Raw genomic sequence first — 17,912 nt, forward strand, 5'->3', positions numbered from 1 at the left:
AATATGAGTAAAGTTTTAAGAATCTTGCAATAGAAAAGATTAGAACCCTAATCGGGACACCAAAACTAGAAACTACAACAGAAAAGTTTAATAATTTTAACTATATAAAAAGTAAAGATACCCATATGGCAAAACACTAAAAGATTGAAAGACAAATAACAAACAAAAAACATATTTGGAAAATATAAGCAGACAGAGGGTTGATATTCTTGACATATTGAGTACTATAATAGAACAAACAACCAAATAGAAAAAACACACTAAATATGTTAATTGGCATTTTATTAAATAAATGGAAATGACTAGTAAATATATGAAAAATTAAACCTCACTAGCAACCAGACACATTAATTTTTTAAAACTTTTGTGGATAATCTCCAGTTTTGTCACACATATATAATAAATGATACTCTAATATATACTGGATGGCTTTACAAGTTGGGCACAATCTCTAGGGAGGAGCAATTAGACAATATGTATCAAAAGTTAAGGTGTGCATATTTTTTAACCCCAAATTTCTATTTCTAAGACTTTAGTCTAAGGAAATAGACCAATTTGCAAATATATATATACAAGGATGTCCATTGCAGAATCGCTTATAATAATAATTTGAAACAACCTATTTGTGCAAATATAGTGTTTTTCCCTGTATGTTAGTCAAAATAAGGTAGAGTATATTGCATCAAACGCATTCTGAACTCATAGAGGCTTAATTTATAAAAGGTTTTTCTTTTTGCTCACATGAAGTCCATTGAGAGTCTAATGGTCTCCCAGGGCAGCATCTTTTCCAGGCTGTTTCCATCCTATAACACCACCAGTATGTCTAGGTAGCATCACTAAGGCAGGACTGGAGGGCTATGGAAGGGCTTTTCATTCTCAGCCTATAAGTGATGCACACCATTTTCACTTAAACCTAGTTGGCCAGAAGTAGTCACATAGCCCTGGTAAGCTTCAAAGAAGCTAGCGTGTGTCATTTTCTGTGTGCCCAGGAAGAAGAGGAGAATAGGATATGGGCAAGCTCTAATACTCTCTACTCTATGTGGCCATTAAAATACTAAAGATCTCTATTTACCAAGACAAACTGATGTTCACAATGCATTAAGTTGGGGAAAAACATGCTCTAGTTAATTCATTTGAATAGGGGTTGGGGGGTAAGTGGCAGCATAGGCAGGAACTATATATGTACAAATATATCTCTTTACATATAAATTGAGAAAATATTGAAGGACTTATACACTAAAAAGTTAATAGTAATTGTCTTTGGGTGATGGAATCAGAGATACTTAAGTCTGTTAAAATCAAATTTAGGTGATAGTGTGTCTCCGTAAAGCATACCACCATGTTGCAACATCACAGGAATATTAGTATAAATACAAGGAAACACCAACTACAAAGTGTCCAGTAGATGAGTATAAAGAATAAGTCAGGCTTTATGAATGGGATCATAAACCATTTTGTAATCAAAGTAATAAATGCAGTTCAGAAACTATTAATGCACTTCAGTTGGTAATTGCATTTGCCATTATTAAGTGCTGAGTAATATAGTACTTAGCTATTCTAAAGTCACTCAGGTATATTGAACAATTAAACATGAGTCTGGGGAATAGCTTTATTTAGCCCTCTTTAATTCTAGAACTACATGTCATGTTCTGTATTTTCCCAATCAAGTCTATGAAACAATAATGTTTAAAACAGAGTTTTTAGAATATACAAAAGGTGAATAGATTTAAATGCCTATTTCCTCCTAACCCTTCCCAAAATTTTCTATGATATCTTACTGGTTTTATTTTAAAGAATAAATTAAACTATTTAAACCCTAGAAGCTTTTCCTTGATAAAAGCCTGCTCTTAAATTCACAAGAGTCCAGCTTTGAACAGTCCTTTATTCTTTGCATAGTGGCCACCTATCACTGTGGCAATCACTTCTTGGCGAAAACATGAAGCATAGTCCATTTATAGTTTAAATAATAAGTAATACTGTTTAGTTACAGAGCCAATATACTGCTGTGTATATGTAAAAGCATGGCAATAGAACCCAAGCAGTTTGCCATGAAATTATCTGGTTCTACTTTTGTAACACCAAAACCTTATCTCACCCCATTCCATCCCTGTCTTTTTGTTTTAGGAGGAAAAATAACTAGATATACTTGGAAATGGCAGGCATAAAAATTATATTTTGAAATGCATGTAATTTAATGAAATAATCCCTGTGGCTTCAATGTGTGAAAATATTTCCAACAAGGTATTTTTCAGCCCTTGGAATAGTGTACCTCCAAAATGTTTCAGATGTTAGCACCTTCCTGGTAGTATCAGGGTGAAAACTAAGATTGTTAAAATGGTACTTTTGAGGAAACGATTATCATGACAGAAAATGACCACACCTGCCCACATTTACCAAAAAGACAAACTTAGGTGATTCTCTTTTTTTTAGAATAATGGGATTTAAGCCACCATACCACAGATGGACTTAATAGGCCTGCCTCTAGGTAAGTTTCTGCTGTTGTACATACTTGATTGAATCAAAAACTGCCCCTAAAACCTAAATGACTGCCAACATCCCCATTTGACTGGGGAATCTCAGCAAATATGGTGTTCCAACAAGCCCTCAAGTCAGGTGTCCTATCATCCTGGTTTTCCTGGAGCTCAGGCTGTTGGGACATGGGGCTGGCAGTTCTAAAATTGGAACAACCCCAGGCAAACAGGATGACTTGGTTGTCCCTCCACATCTCAGGTCCCGCGACATTTCAGGCTGCTTTTCCAGTCATCTGTGCATGGTGGTTTTACCAAGGGATGCTTTGGTTCAACTGGAATGTGTTGGCATTTTGCAGTAAGCATGTTAACTTTTCCAGTCTCCAGAAATTAGGGGAAGAAAAGACAGGGCCACCACTCTTTCCCTAGATAGCCAAAGTTTCTTCCAGTGCTCTCAATGGGGTATGATCTCCGAACATCTAAACGCCGTATCTCAACCGTCTCCCTCACCTGCTTACCCCAGATGCTGATGTGCTGAGGCCCTGAGGCAACTCCATGGGATTACGGAACTTGATCTGCCAGTCTTCAGTTACTATGCACACGTTCTGTCTGCAATCGGTCATTTGCCTGCTTTTTTCTAACTCAGCAAATATTTGTTGAATGTTAAATATGTGGTAAGCATTATTCCACTTGCTGCAGATGGTGTAGCAACAACAACAAAAAAATAAAATAAAAACAAGGAAAGTACCTATGGTCAAAGAGCTTATATTATAGAGAGGGAGTAGTGGAAGATAAGTGAACAAATAAATGAACCAGATGTTTTCCGTTGACAAGTGCTCTGAATTCAATAAAATACATTATGCTTATTAGCAACCACTAGTAGGTAGCAATCAGATTCTCAGACCAGCCAGTTATGGTTTTGGGGAGCAAATCATAAAGTTCTAAAGCAATCTGACAAACTTTAATGTGTATAAAATTGCCTGGGGATTTTATCAAAATGCAGATATCAGTTCAGTAGGTCTGGAGTGGAGCCATAGATCTTATGTGTCGAACAGAATCTCACATCAGCTGATACTCTTGGTTCAAGGATCATACTTTGGGTAGCAAGTTTCTAAAGACATTTAGGGAATTTTGCTTGGTTGTGAAAACTCAAGGTATTGACCTACCTAGGCAGTGAAAGCTCCTGAAAAGATAGGGTGCTCTTTTAAACAGTGGTAGAGGCCCTAGCATATTAACACATCACATCCAATAAGCATTAGAGCTGATTCATGTGTCATTCATATGCTGTCATTTGCTGCATTCAGGCTTCATCTTCATTCTTCTGATTAACCACAGCTCTATGTGAGTAAGTGAATCAAATGCAACGCTTTTGTCTTGTTCACTGTATCTGCTCATCTCAATTTAGAGCTAATATATCACTTAAAAATAGAGTTTTTATAAACAATAGTATTTCAGAAGTGAGAGTGGCATTGTCGCCAGTTTTTACAGGACATGTCTTGCAAGGTGAAACTTCCTTTGTGACCGCATTTTTAATTGAGCCGAGAAACAACATTTGAGTCGCAGTGAGTAAACAAGAATCCTACTTGTATGGAAGATCTGGGCCCTCTGTGGCTCTTCTAGGTACCACTTTATAACTCATCATCACATCAGCAGAACCACAACAAGCTCTGTGCGAGCCAAGGGGGAAAGTGCCATTGTAAAACTGAATACAGCTGCTTCCATAATAGAACTAATTGCACACTGCAGCACAGAACTAAATTAGTAGTGAAAACAGTTATAAAAACCAACAGACAGTGAAACATGACTCACTTAGGAACTGCTGCCAGTCAAGCAAATTCTCATTGGCCAGTGTTCAAAAACCCCCCACACCTGCATGTTTTGAATAGTAAATATATAAGAAGATGTAATTACTAGAAAAACATATGCCACTTTTCAAATGTGACAACAGTACGTTTTTTCATTGGGACTGTGAGTGGTGTGGGATTAAACTGACCACAATATTCATTCATCCCCAGGAGTCTAAGCAGATGGATGAAAGCATAAGCAAAGGCTACCAGCTCTACTCATACATAAGAGACTTTTTTTAGCTTAAGCAGTTCTAGGGGACACGTTTTGCTCACAGAAATCCCTCGATGTCTTCTGGACTGTCAATCAAAGGAAAATTAACATGGAGCTATAAGAAACATCAAGTCTAAAACACATGCGAATGTATGGCTTAGTTTAAATATTCAAGCCACAGTGAGTTGGGGTGTCTTCCCTGGCTTCTCTCTCAGCCATACAGTAATTGCTGGCTCAATAAAAAACAGATGTGCAGAGAAGACTTCATCTGCTGCTCCATTCCTAAACTCCTCGTTTCTGACTCCTCATCTGCAATCTGCTTTCAAGAATTGGTAGGTTCCCCTCCCCGTCCACATATACTTCATGTCAGGTACAACCAGAAGGGTGTCTCCTCAGTGATAGCAAATGTCCTCTGTGTCCTCTGACCAACAAGCTGTGGGATAATGACCCTTAACTAAAGGCACTTTTAGCTAGGGCACATCAGTTTACCCTTAAATAACATCTCACACCCTGGTCTGATGTTATTAAATATCCAAATTGTGTTGAACCACATTTGTCAGCAAAGAAGGTGAGTAGAGTTTCATTCTGCAACAAATCACATAACTAAACCTGTTCAATGGCCACGTAAGGATTGTGCCTGTGGAAGGTTTCAGCTTTAAGTAATGGAGCCCTCGAGTTGCCTTGAGTTGTAAAACTCTATGGTGGCTAATCCTCCTTTCTCCTGCTCAATTAATTGGTCGAACCTAAACATAAATCCAGAAACTCTTGAGAAACTCTGTTGGTTTTGTTGGCACATGAGAGGTGGGTACTAAAAACAACCAGCATTTTCCTCATGTGAAAGATGGTGGAGCATTATATAAATATTTTTTTAAGGTCACATTACTTCATAAGTTCTAGTAATGCTTGAGTAAGCAAAAGGAGGTATGTGACAGTCGGTGTGAGAGCGTGAGCAATAGGGGTCCAGTTCTAGTTGAGGAACTTGTGTGAACATCTACTGTAGCATTTATGACCATGTATTGCAATCATTTATTTGCTGTTCCTTAAAAATATTGAGTTCCTTGAATGCAGGAAACATCACATCTTTGAATCCTCACTATTTAACAGAAGGTGGCATTTGTAGGGTCCTCCTTATCTGAGCTTGCCTTGTTGGTCATTCCAAGATTCAACAAATCTGAAGAGCATCTCCGTCCCCCCCGAAACCAGAGTAAGTTTCTCCCCAGCAGAGTAAGTCTACAGAGCAGCTGCTTATCCTACCAGTTGATTCAAAGGATGAGGCACAAATGTGCCTCAAGTTAACTAAGTTTCCACATCTCACTCCTCAGAGACCATTTCTCAAGAAGGAGGGAAGAGAATCTGTTAGGCTGAAGTGTCTCTTAAATTGATAGGATTGTTAGACTCATTGGAATGTTAAGCTTGACAGTTTGGATCTCAAATCTCTTTTCAGCTCTATCACTTCTTGCAGATTCAAAATGTTAAGCTGGAGAAATTCAGGCAGAGAATAAAAATAGTCGTCCTGTTGTTCTCATGTATCTGCCAGGGCCAAATGTGGATAGCCTTTGGAAGCTGTGAGTATTAAGAAGTGAAAGTTCAGGGCTGTATTTTTGGATCCAGCTTAGAAAGATGTTTAAGAAGCCTAGATTTTTTAAAAACATTCTACGCTGAATAAATGTTTCTGCCAAGTATTGGAAATCTTTCAGAAGTCATGTTATCAGCTTCTTGTTAGCAATAACATAAAACTTAGAGCCAGCCAAGCGCTAACAAATAGTCTTTTATTCTGCAGCGCATTAATTCCTCCATTATAAATTTTTTTTCTCCCATGGCAATGTTGTAGCAAGCTGTTGAGTTTTATTACTTCAGCTTTAGGAACTGCTACTTCCAAGCCTCAGGAACTCTGGGCAGCTTGTGACTTCCTTCATTTAATCTTCCTGCATCCCCTTAAAAAACATGAAGTGTTATTAGTCCGTCAATAAAATCAGCAAGAAAATTCGAAAACACTGGACTAAATTTTTAACACCACCCATACACCTCTGTAACCCCGGGATCTGGGAGTCAAGTTTTCTTTTGGGCCATAAAAGTGGCTGCAAGTGACATGAGAGAAAGGGCCTAGAAAGCAGCTTATCCATTTCCCGATTCTCGTTGACACAGTCCAGGTGAGGTTGGGAAGGCCTTACTGAAGAATGACTCAAAGTTAGGTTAGGAAGCAACAGATAGAAGAGATTCTAAGGCTAACACAGGGCTTGGGATGGCACAACAATGGAGCTGAGTGTGAACCCAGTGAGGCAGCCTCTTCAGAGGGTAGTCCCTGAAATCTGTCCTCTCCCTTCTATTCTCGCTGTCACTGCCCTAATTGTGTTATGATATCCACCTGTCCCATTTCCCTGCCTCTAACCTGCCCTCATCTTTTCCAGTGCTACCAAAACGATCTTCCTAAAAGCAAGCCTGAAAAGGTCACTTTATGGTTTAAAACTCCACCATGACTCCTCATCACCAAAAGAAAAGCTGGTGCAGGCTTCCTTCTCTCCCAGCCCTGAGGTTCTTTATGTCTCGGCAGTGCAGGTCTGCAGGCTGCCCCACAAAGTCCTTGTGTGGTTCAGATCTCCATGGCTTCTCCTGGACTGTTCCTCTACCTAGAAAGCCCTTCCCCTCCCCACCTGACAGTTTCCTCAGGAATTACCTCATCCAGGAAGTTCTTGCTGAGAGATACCCCCTTTCCTATCCCCTTCTTTCCCTCACCTTATTAAATCTAGCCCTTCTCTTTGTATTATTTCTCTTTCTGGTAAAAGCTTCAGTCAGGACATATTTCACACTACTACTGCTACTAATACTACTATCAATAGTAGTAGTTGTTGGTTTTCCTTTTCTGGAATATGAATTTCTTGAAGCCAGGGTTGTTTTTGGTTTTTCAACATTGTTCACTCAAAGCCTGGGTTGGTGCTACTGCAAGACGAAAAAAAGTGCACCAGGCACAGAAGCAGACATAGATTTATTGGGACTTACAAGCAGGAGAGATAGTCTGGTGGCAGCTGGTCTGGAGGGATAGCATCCCACCAGGGTATGGAGGTACAGGGGGCAATATACGATTTTGGAATAGAGACATTTCATATAGTATGAGGACATCAAGCCTCTAGTATAACGATTAAAAGGGCCTAAAGGATGCATGGGAATGCTTGCCTTCCATGCTGGAGACCCAATTTTGATTCCTGGACCATGCACCACCACCCCTCTTCCCCCCAAAAGGGCTTAAAACCTGACATTTTACTAAGATCAATATTTAGGACTAAAATACAATCAATGTCATTTTACATCCACAGTTACATTCTTCTCCCTCCGGAGAGATTTGTTTACTTTCTTTTGCTTGGCTACAGCAGGCTAGCTACATGACATTTAGGAGGGGCCCTAGCCCTGGGCTGCCACAACTATCTATCCCTAATCTGCCACAGTGCCTGGTCCATAGTAGCTATGCAATATATGCTTAAATAAATTATAAAGCCCTAGAGTAACCCCAGAGCAATCAGCCATCCAAGGAAATAACCTCAACTACCCTAACAGTGAGAGAGATCTCTGGGCCAACCTCCCATGTGACACTGAAACTTACACATTTCCTTTCATTAGCCAATGAAAGCTATCTCACTCATAGCATTGCCTTTTTTGTTGTTTATTTTAGAAGCTGTGGGTTTACAGAACAGTCATGCATAAAATAGAGGATCCCCATAAGCCAGCCTATGATTAATGTTTTGTATTGGTGTGGCGTATTCGTTACTATTAACTACATTCACAGTGTTGTGCTGCCGTCACCACCATCCATTACCAAAACATTGCCATCTTTCCACATAGGAACCCTATGCATTTAAGCCTTAACGTCCCATTCCCTACCCCCACCCCATCCCCTGGTAAATTGTAATCTAAATTCTGACTCTAGGAGGTCACTTATTCTAATTTTTTTCAAATCATTGCGATCATACAATATTGTCCATTTTGTCTGCCTTATTTCATTTCCTGGAGGTTTTAAACATATGAGATTCTCATTTTAGTGTGATGGCTCAACTAATGAATACAGAATATGGGAACCAGAAGTTCATGCTCTTATGCATGAATATATTTAGGCGAGAGTAGCAATGGGAAAATTAAGAAAATTTTCAAATAGAAAACAATGATCAGAGTTCAGCTTTTATTTAAAGACAAAATTTTATTATAAAAGTGACACATGTTTTGTAGAGTTTTTAGAAATTGAAGAGTAAACAAGAAAATACAAATTCCCTATAATTTCACCATCTCAAGGACCACTGGCAGTGTTTTGGGGTTATTTCTTACCTCTAGTGCCTTTCCCCAGTTGTACCTTCAGATGAGACCACAAAACTCTTGGTCAATATCTTGATTGCAGGTTTTTGAAAGATCATGAAACAGAGGACCCAGCTAAGACCAATTTACTACAACTCCTATTACTCAGTGCAACCCATCTTGCTTTCAACAAAAATTATATGGCATGCCAAAAGGCAAGGGAAAAATAATCAGTCTGGCGACAAAATAAGTATCAGCATCAGACTCAGATATGAAACAGCTTTTAGAACTATCAAAGAGGGAATTTAAAATAACTATGATAAATGTGTTAAGGGTTCTAATGTAAAAGCAGACTATATGCAAGAAGATTTGGGTAATGTAAGCAGAGAAATAGAGAGTCTAAGAAAGAATCAAAAGAAAAGCTGAAAATAGAAAATGGTAGCAGAGATTAAGAACTTTGAATGAGCTCATAAGTGTACTTGATACAGTCAAAAACAGAATTAGTAAGTGTGAAGACAGGTCAATAGAAACTTCACAAATTGAGATGCAAAGAGAAGGAGAGAAACAAATCCAGAACAGAACCTCTAAGAACTGTGGGACAATTTCAAAAAGTGTAGCATCCACATAATTGGAATACCAGACAGAGAAGAGAAAATGGAGCAGAAGAAATATTTAGAGTAATAATGGGGGAGAGTATTCCAAAATTAATGACAGAAACCAAATCGCAAGCTCATAGAACATTAAATACCAAAACAAACAAACAAAAAATAGACACTTAGACATATTATATTCAAACTGCAACAAACCAATGTAAAGAGAAAGTCTTGAAAGAAACTGGGGTGGGGATGGGCGCACTTTAACTGTAAAAGAGCAAAGATAAGAATTACAGTGTACTTCTCATCAGAAATTATTCAAGCAAGAAGAAAGTGAAATTAAATATTTAAACTGCTGGGGAAAAAAGCCACCAATTCAAAAGAAATCAATATCCAGTGAAATTATCCTTCAAAAGTGAAGGATAAATAACGACTCTAACAAATGAACAATAAATGAAAGAATTAATCATCAGCAGGCATTCCCTGCAAGAAATGTTTAAAAATATCTTCAGGAAAAAATGAAAAAATATAGATACAACAAATAAATAATACAGTCAGGATTTATAAATAGCAAGGAAAAGCATCAGAGAAGGAATAAATTAAGGTAAAATAAAATCGTTTATTGCTGTTATTTTTAATTTATCTAAAATTTAACTGTTCAAAGCATTAATGGCTGAGGCATCAGGTAATCACAGCATATGGAGAAGTGAAATGAATGACAGCACTGTCACAAGGGACAGTTAGAGAAGAATTGGAAATACTGAGTTATAAGGCACAAGTGAAGTGGCAGAGTAGTATATGAAGGTGTAGTTATATTAGTTTAAAATGTATATCAAAATATCTAGGGAAACCACTAAAACTTTTTTAAAGAAGTAATATTGATACACTAAGACTGGAAATAAAATGAAATTGTATAGATTTTTCAACTAAACCCAGGGAAGGCAGAAAAAAGAGGGAAAATAATGAACAAATGCAATGAATAGGAAACAGTTACAAACAAGGTAGATATTAATCCAATATACCAATAATCACTTTAAACATGACGGGTCTAAATACACCATTTAAAAAAGAGAGGTTGTCAGAGTGGATTAAAAAACAAGACCCAACTGCATTTGTCTATCTGAAACCCACTTTAAGTTAAACTCTCAAATAGGTTAAAAATAAAGGTATGGGCAGCCGCCCTGCTCGTGGCATTTCTGGGCGCCACTGGCCTGGCGCACTGTGCCAGTAGCACAGCACCTATTCCCCTCAGGCTCCTGGGTGCCACCCGGAAAGCTGGCGGGCACTATGGGGGAGAAAACAAAACCGTAACAAAGTGGAAGAAGTGCAGAGAAAGAGGAAGAGGAATGTGTGGTGGGAAAAGTCCTTGACTGTCAAGTGGGAAAGAGCAAAGAGGAGGCCCTCCTGAAGTGGAGAGGTGTCTCCGAAGAGGACGATACCAGGGAGCCGGAAGACAACCTGGATGGCCCTGACCTCATGGCTGAGTTTCTACAGTCTCAGAAAAGAGCACATGAGGCAGATAAGTCAGAGGGAGGTAAGTGCTTCAGAAACTTCTGATTCTAAAGATAAGGAAAAGGAGAATAAACCAGAGAAGAAAGAAGAGTCAGAGAAATCACCAGGCTTTGCCCTGGGTTTGGAGCCAGAGCAGATTATTGGCGCTACAGACTCCAGGGAGAATTCATGTTCCTGATGAAATGGAAAAAATCTGATGAGGGTGATCTGGTCCCTGCCCAGGAAACCAATGTCAAGGGCCCACAGATTGTCATATCCTATGAGGAAATGCTGACATGGCACTCAAATCCCTCTGAGGACGATGACAAAAAAAGATGACAAGAATTAACTAAGTACCAGCCGCTGTCACTTCTGACTGTGGGTTTACAGTGGGGAGGAAAGGAGTTCTACTTGCCTTGATGCAAGACAAGTATAGTTTCTGTGCCCTGCAGCAGCCCAAGTGCTTTGAAAGCCGTTCCATGCTGTATAGTTTGCACACCCATCAGTGGAGGGGAAGGGGGGTTGAAAAGTGTTCCAAGGCCAACATTCTGCACTTTACTGAGAAAGCAAAGGGCCTTCTAGGAAGGACAAAACTTGCAGAGTGGTGTGTGAGAGAGCAAAAAGATACTGTAGATCCCGAAAGAGCAAATCCGCAGCCCACAGCCTTCTTTCCAATGGTGTTAACTCTGCATTTGTACAGCAAAGCATGTATGCCATTTTGACTGCTATTGGTTTATTACTGGGTGGTGAAGATGGGATGGGAGGAAGGGAGATGGGTATAATCATTTTCATTGAAAATTTGGGATCTGATTGGGCAAATGGTGAAGCAGTAGAAAATACAAGTAACTTATGATTTGGCAACTTAAATGAGGACGGTGAGAGACTGTTTCCAAGTTGTGAATGCCTAAAACCCATAAAGCAAAGGTGTTTCCTGCCTGAGCTTAAATGCTGTCTCCCACAAAGGACTAAGCCTATTAGTAACTTACCAAAGCTGCCACTTGGAGATGGAACCTGACTGAAAAGAAAAGTCTTTTACTGGAGTGTGTACACAGGCAGATCATTCTGTCTTTCAGGTGCTAATTCTTGAGATTGACAAAAAGACCCTTTCATTTCCAATTAAGTTGTAAATATCAGTTTTTCCATCCAAGCCAACTGGCCAGGTATTTGAAGGGAGGGGAGGATAAGAGCTAGGTATTTGAGGAGAGGTATAGGAGATAGGAGACTAGGGAAAGACAAGGGCCCATGTTCTAAGTGTGGAAGTGTTCTAGTTTGCTAGCTGCTGGAATACAATATACCAGAAACAGAATGGCTTTTAAAAGGAGGAATTTAATGAGTTGCTAGTTTACAGTTCTAAGGCTGAGAAGATGCCCCAATTAAAATAAGTCTATAGAAATGTCCAATCAAAGGCATCCAGGGAAAGATACCTTGGTTCAAGAAGGCCGATGAAGTTCAGGGTTTCTGTCTCTCTCAATTGAGAAGGCATGTAGTGAACACAGTCTGGGCTTCTGTCTCAGCTGGAAGGGCACGTGGCGAACATGGTGTGATCTGCTAGTTTTCTCTCCTGGCTTCTGGTTTCATGAAGATCCCCGGGAGGCGTTTTCCTTCTTCATCTCCAAAGGTGCTGGCTTGTGGACTCTCTGTGTCTCATGGCTATGTCGTTCTGCTCTCTCTGAATCTCCATTCTCCACAATGTTTACTCTTTTATAGGACTCCAATAAGCCAATCAAGACCCACCTAAATGGGTGGAGACATGTCGTCACCTAATCCAGTTTAACAACCACTCTTGAACATACAGTATTGAATAGGGACTATTCTACCTTTATGAAATGGGATTTTGATTAAAACATGGCTTTTCTAAGGGGCATACATCCTTTCAAACCAGCACAGGAAGATTCCTAGAGCTTCACTGCTTTTTGAATTTTGAACTCAGAAACCACTGGTGGCAGCATCACACACTGACAGCACAGGTTTCGTTGAATCAACTCAAGGGCTGAATGACTTCAGAAGTCCTGGTCTCAGAAGAAATTAAACTTTCACATGCATGGTCAGTGGTTCACTTCAACAAGCAAATTAACAATAAAAAAGCCACGTTAAAAAAAAATCCTAAGAATTACTGATGCCCAAAATGCTTTGTCTTCAATCATGAGTTCCATCTTTCTTGACACCATCTAGACTTGCATCTAGAGTTCACTGTAAAATCTTTTTAGGCATGTGTTAGATTTCTTTGAAAACTTTGCATAAGTGTAAACTTCATACCACACTGTCGGTTTCTATCTTAAACTATAGATTCATATATATATATATATATATTTTAAAGTAAAGGGAGGAAGAAAGATATGTAGGCTGAAACTAATCAAAAGAAAACCAGAGTAGTTGTATTGACGTCATACAAAGCAGACGTCAGCACATGGAAAATTATCAAGGATAAATGGGGATATTACATATTGATAAAGGGGCGGATTCGTTAAGAAGACATAATCCTTAATGTATAGGCTCATAACAAAAGAACATCAGAATGTGTGAGGCAAACACTGAAAGAAGTGCAAGGGGAAATAGACAAATCCCTTATTATAGTTGGAGATACCAATATCTTTCTGTCAATAATTGAAAATAAAACAGGAAAAAGTCAGCAATAATTAAATGACCTGAAGAACCATATCAATGAATTTCATCTCCTTGACATTTGTAGACCACTCCATCCAAAAGAGCCCACTTCTCAAGCTCACACGGAAAATTCATCAAGATAGACTTCATTCTGGGCCATAACAAAGTTAAAAGAATAGAAATCATACAAAGTATTTTCCCAGATAACAATTGAATTAAATAGAAGTCAATAACGGAAAGGCAGTTGGAAAGTCTTCAACTATTTGGAAATAAAACAACACACTTCTAAACAACACAGGACTCAAAGAAGAAGTCTTGAAAGATATTTAAAAAATATTCTGAATTAAGTAAAATTGAAAGTACAGCTTATCAAAATTTGTGGGCTATGGACAAAGAAGTCCTTAGAGGAAAATTCAAAGTATTAAATGCATATATTTAAAAAGCAGAAAGATCTTAAGTTAGGCATATCTGCATTCCCTAAGTGAATGATTTTTGTTCATAAAAATGGTTATTTTTAATGTACTGAAAAATTTAGTGAGCTAGAACAGAATTTCCTTGGCTATGCCACACAATGACTTCACAAACTCAGTTTTACAAAGACTGTTTATTAAAGCAAATAATAAATTTTTAGCTATTTCGCATATTTTTTACGTACATGTAAATAAAAAATATTTGGTGAAGATTACTACCTTGAAGTGAGAATATAAACCACACAGTGGGGCCATCATAATTTTACTATCCAAACCATGGCATGACATAGAACAGCAGTCTTCAAACTTTTTGGTCTCAGGACCTCTTTACACTTTTAAAAACTATTGCCCAAAAGATTTTGTCTATATAGGTTATATCTATTGGTATATATCATATTAGAAATTCAGCAGAGACTTTAAAAATATTTATTAATTCTTTCTAAAATAATAATAAACCTATTACACAGTAATATAACCTTTTTTTTTATAAAAGTAACTATATTTTCCTAAACAAAAATATTTCGTGAGAAAAGTGGCATTGTTTTTCTTAAAAAATATTTCCTTAATATTGCATTTAAATATTCTCTTTAAATACATCATTATCACAAAGTAAAGGACCTAAAATGCAAAAAAAAAAAAGTTTTTTTTCAGAGAAACAGACAAGCTTTGGATTTACATTGAAACTATTTCCTGTGTATGGTATGTAAGAAAGGAAATTTGAAAATAATAATAATTTCAAAGTCATTTATTTTACCTAGGCCTAGACAGAGCAGGGTTGAAGCTATCTGCTTTTGTGATTGGTGGCCCAGCTTCCTAGCAACCATGAGTCAAAATTCTCCTGTCCATCTCAGGTAGCATCAAAAATTAGATGGACTAGGCTGTAGAAAAGGTCCTTTGCTGGACAAGAGTTAATGCTAAATATTAATATTTAGTGTTCAAAAGTCTGGGATCAGAGTGAGTCAGAAGTGTAGCTAATGAAGAGATGTACTTATATTAAGAAACTACAGTTTCAGAAAAATCAAATATCTTATGGGTTGTAAATGGCTTAATTACAACTTCAAACTCCTGGTTTGATCTCAAAGGCTAATGTCTCTCACTAAGAAGCTGGAATCCCCTTTCCTAGAGTTGGCTGGAGCCCTACTGAGGAGAGCATCTGTAGAGATCACCCTCCCTTTCCAATACAAACTTTCAAAATGATTTGAGGGTACCGAACTAAAATGGGGAAGTATAACTCAGTTTGTGATACCATCTAAATTTCAAATATGTTTTGTGAGGCTAGGAGCTGGGGAGAGATCAGGATTTATGTACTTAAGAACTTCCCTCCAAATATAAAACCATTGAAAAACAGGAATGAATAGTAGGGTCATAATGTGTTAAAAGATTTATCTGTATTAAGTACAAGACCTTCCAGGCTCAATGTTTAGAGATTTTATAGGTGAAATGCTACTGCAATGTACATACATGAAGGTTGTTTTAACTTACCAAGGCCAATATCTCACAAGAAATGGCTTTATGAGCAAGATATGTAGGAACAGTTATCTCCACATATTCCCCACCCCACCCCCCATGCCAAGTGGCATTGCTTTTATTTTTGCAAATCTGTTCAAGGTCTAGTTTAATAGGAGAAAATTTGAATTTCATTTCTGCTCCTATATTCAGTCTGTTGTGGTATATTATGTAACTGAATTATATGAAGAGAATCCAGACTCACACAGATGTGTGGTTGGTAAAGGGAGAAGTAATCTAATAGTCTTTAAAAATAATTGTGGTTATTCTTTTATACTACACCAAAACTCAACAAGTGGCAGTTCTTTAAAGGTTAATTGCAATGTGGAATCTGAAACTTTATCAATGAACTTTTCATAGTCCATTACATTAAAATCCATGGGTCTATTTTGCACTTTGAATGGATCTTTTACTCATGTATGATTCTGTAACCTCATGCACTGGTCATTTGGAAACCATTGCTTTACTGAGTTATGCAGACTTTCCAAATGTTGACACAGTTCATTTTACAGTGTCAACAAATCACATTCATTAACATCACACCAGTCACATAAGAAAAGTCTTTTAAGTATTGGGAAGCTGTCAAACTCAAGCAGATACAAATTTCCCAAAATTCTAATCTTTGCTTGAAAGCTCAAATTTTATTATCAGCAACAAATACTGTCAGTTGTTTTCCTTGAAGTGACAGGTTCACTTTGTTCATCTTTGACAAAATGTCTGCCGAATACCCAAGTCTGAATAACCCTAGTTTGTCAGTCATTCTTTCAAGTAAAACTGGCATTTATGAAAAAGAACTGCTAGTTCAGCTTTCAACTCACATATCTGCATACCGTGCTTCAGTATGCAGCAGAAATGCTCTCTTCATACTTCCAATTTTGTCACCCAGGATGTTAAAGTGTACTCAGGGGTGAGATTTAATAAAACTAGGACAATCTTAAGTAACACTCTTTCCCTTCCACCCCTGCAAGAACATGGTGGTAAAGCATACAATGAGGACTGGTCCAATTTGATGCCACTCTCTCCCAGGCTAAGGAGCCAGTAGTTTTACCCAGCATTGCTTTTGTACCATCAGTTCAAATGAAAAAAGCAGATAATGCCTTAGTAATTTTTATAAAAATAATTTTGACCTCATGGACCCCTAAAGGTTCTGGGGAGCTGAAGGACTCTCAGGGACTTTGAAAACTACTGTATACAGAAACACATGAAGAGAAGAAAAAAGCTTCTAATCATCAGGTCCAGAGCTTGCTGCCCTTTGCTGCCATCATATGTGATCTCTTGAGGTGGCATCTGTAGAACAGGGAAGGTAAAGAAAAAGTAATCATAATGTATGTAGGAAATTCTCATTTTATTAGGGAGAAATTGTAAATAGATTTAGTAAACTAAGCAGCTTAGAGGTTCATGGCTACTGCACAGTGTGGGGATTCTGCAGCTGACTCCTCTAGAAGGCAGGAGCAGGTAGATGATCTCTGACTTCTCTGGATTGATGGAGAGTGGTGGTGGGCGGGTGGCTGCTTTTCAGGGGGAAGGTAGGAAGGATCAACTAGCAGATGGAGCTGACCAGAACGAGCCCAGCCATTCACGATACACACAAAGCTAGCAGGTAACGAAACAGTGGGCACGAGTTCATTTTGATGAAAAAAGAGGAGAGCACATCTGAGATGGCATGATGGTATTAACAGCCTGGCTTATGTAGATACATGTGGTTTGGGCTTGTTTTGCCTTGTAGTCATGTTGCTATGCCTGTAAGAAATGTAACCTCTTTTCAGGAAGTGGTGAATGAAAGGCAGGTGAGAGACACCCCTGCTTTCTGGATGTTCAGGGGCTGATTAGTTCAGGTAGTGATGCTGATCTGTGCCAGGAGTAAGACACTTTTCTTATTAGGGAGTGTGGTTCAGGGGTATTAACAAGACCACAGCCTCCTGCAGTCAACTGATTCAAACCTTCCTCCTCCGCCTTATGGAGAAAACGTCTTCCAGGGACTGAAGCAAAAGCAGAACTGGATGTAAACAAAATTAAAAAGTCAGGTTTTCAGGCTGTATCTGTAATTAGCTTTCAGCTGAAACAAAATGTAATTAGCAAGTAAGATAATGCAGTTTGCTTCATTTAGCTCTTCAGTGGGCTTATAAACAAATTCTGCCAGTTAACTTGTAAGGCAGATGCAACACACTCTGGCTAAGCACATTAAAGAAAACAGCCTGATGCAGGTGCAAGCAATACAACCGGATGATACATTTATCAATTTACCAATCGGGAATATTGGCAACAATGAAAATATATAATTTCTTAAAGCTCCTCAGTATAGAAGGTGAAAAAATATTTCCTCTGAGGGGCTAAGAAAGAAAAGCCAACGAGCAGAATTCAAAGTAACTATTTATGTTTCCTTCACTGTGTTCCCATGAAGACAACTTCAATTGTCATTTGGATGCCTAGACAACACTAAATAC

Source organism: Tamandua tetradactyla, chromosome 1 (assembly GCF_023851605.1).
Source record: "Tamandua tetradactyla isolate mTamTet1 chromosome 1, mTamTet1.pri, whole genome shotgun sequence".
Lineage (NCBI taxonomy): Eukaryota > Metazoa > Chordata > Mammalia > Pilosa > Myrmecophagidae > Tamandua > Tamandua tetradactyla.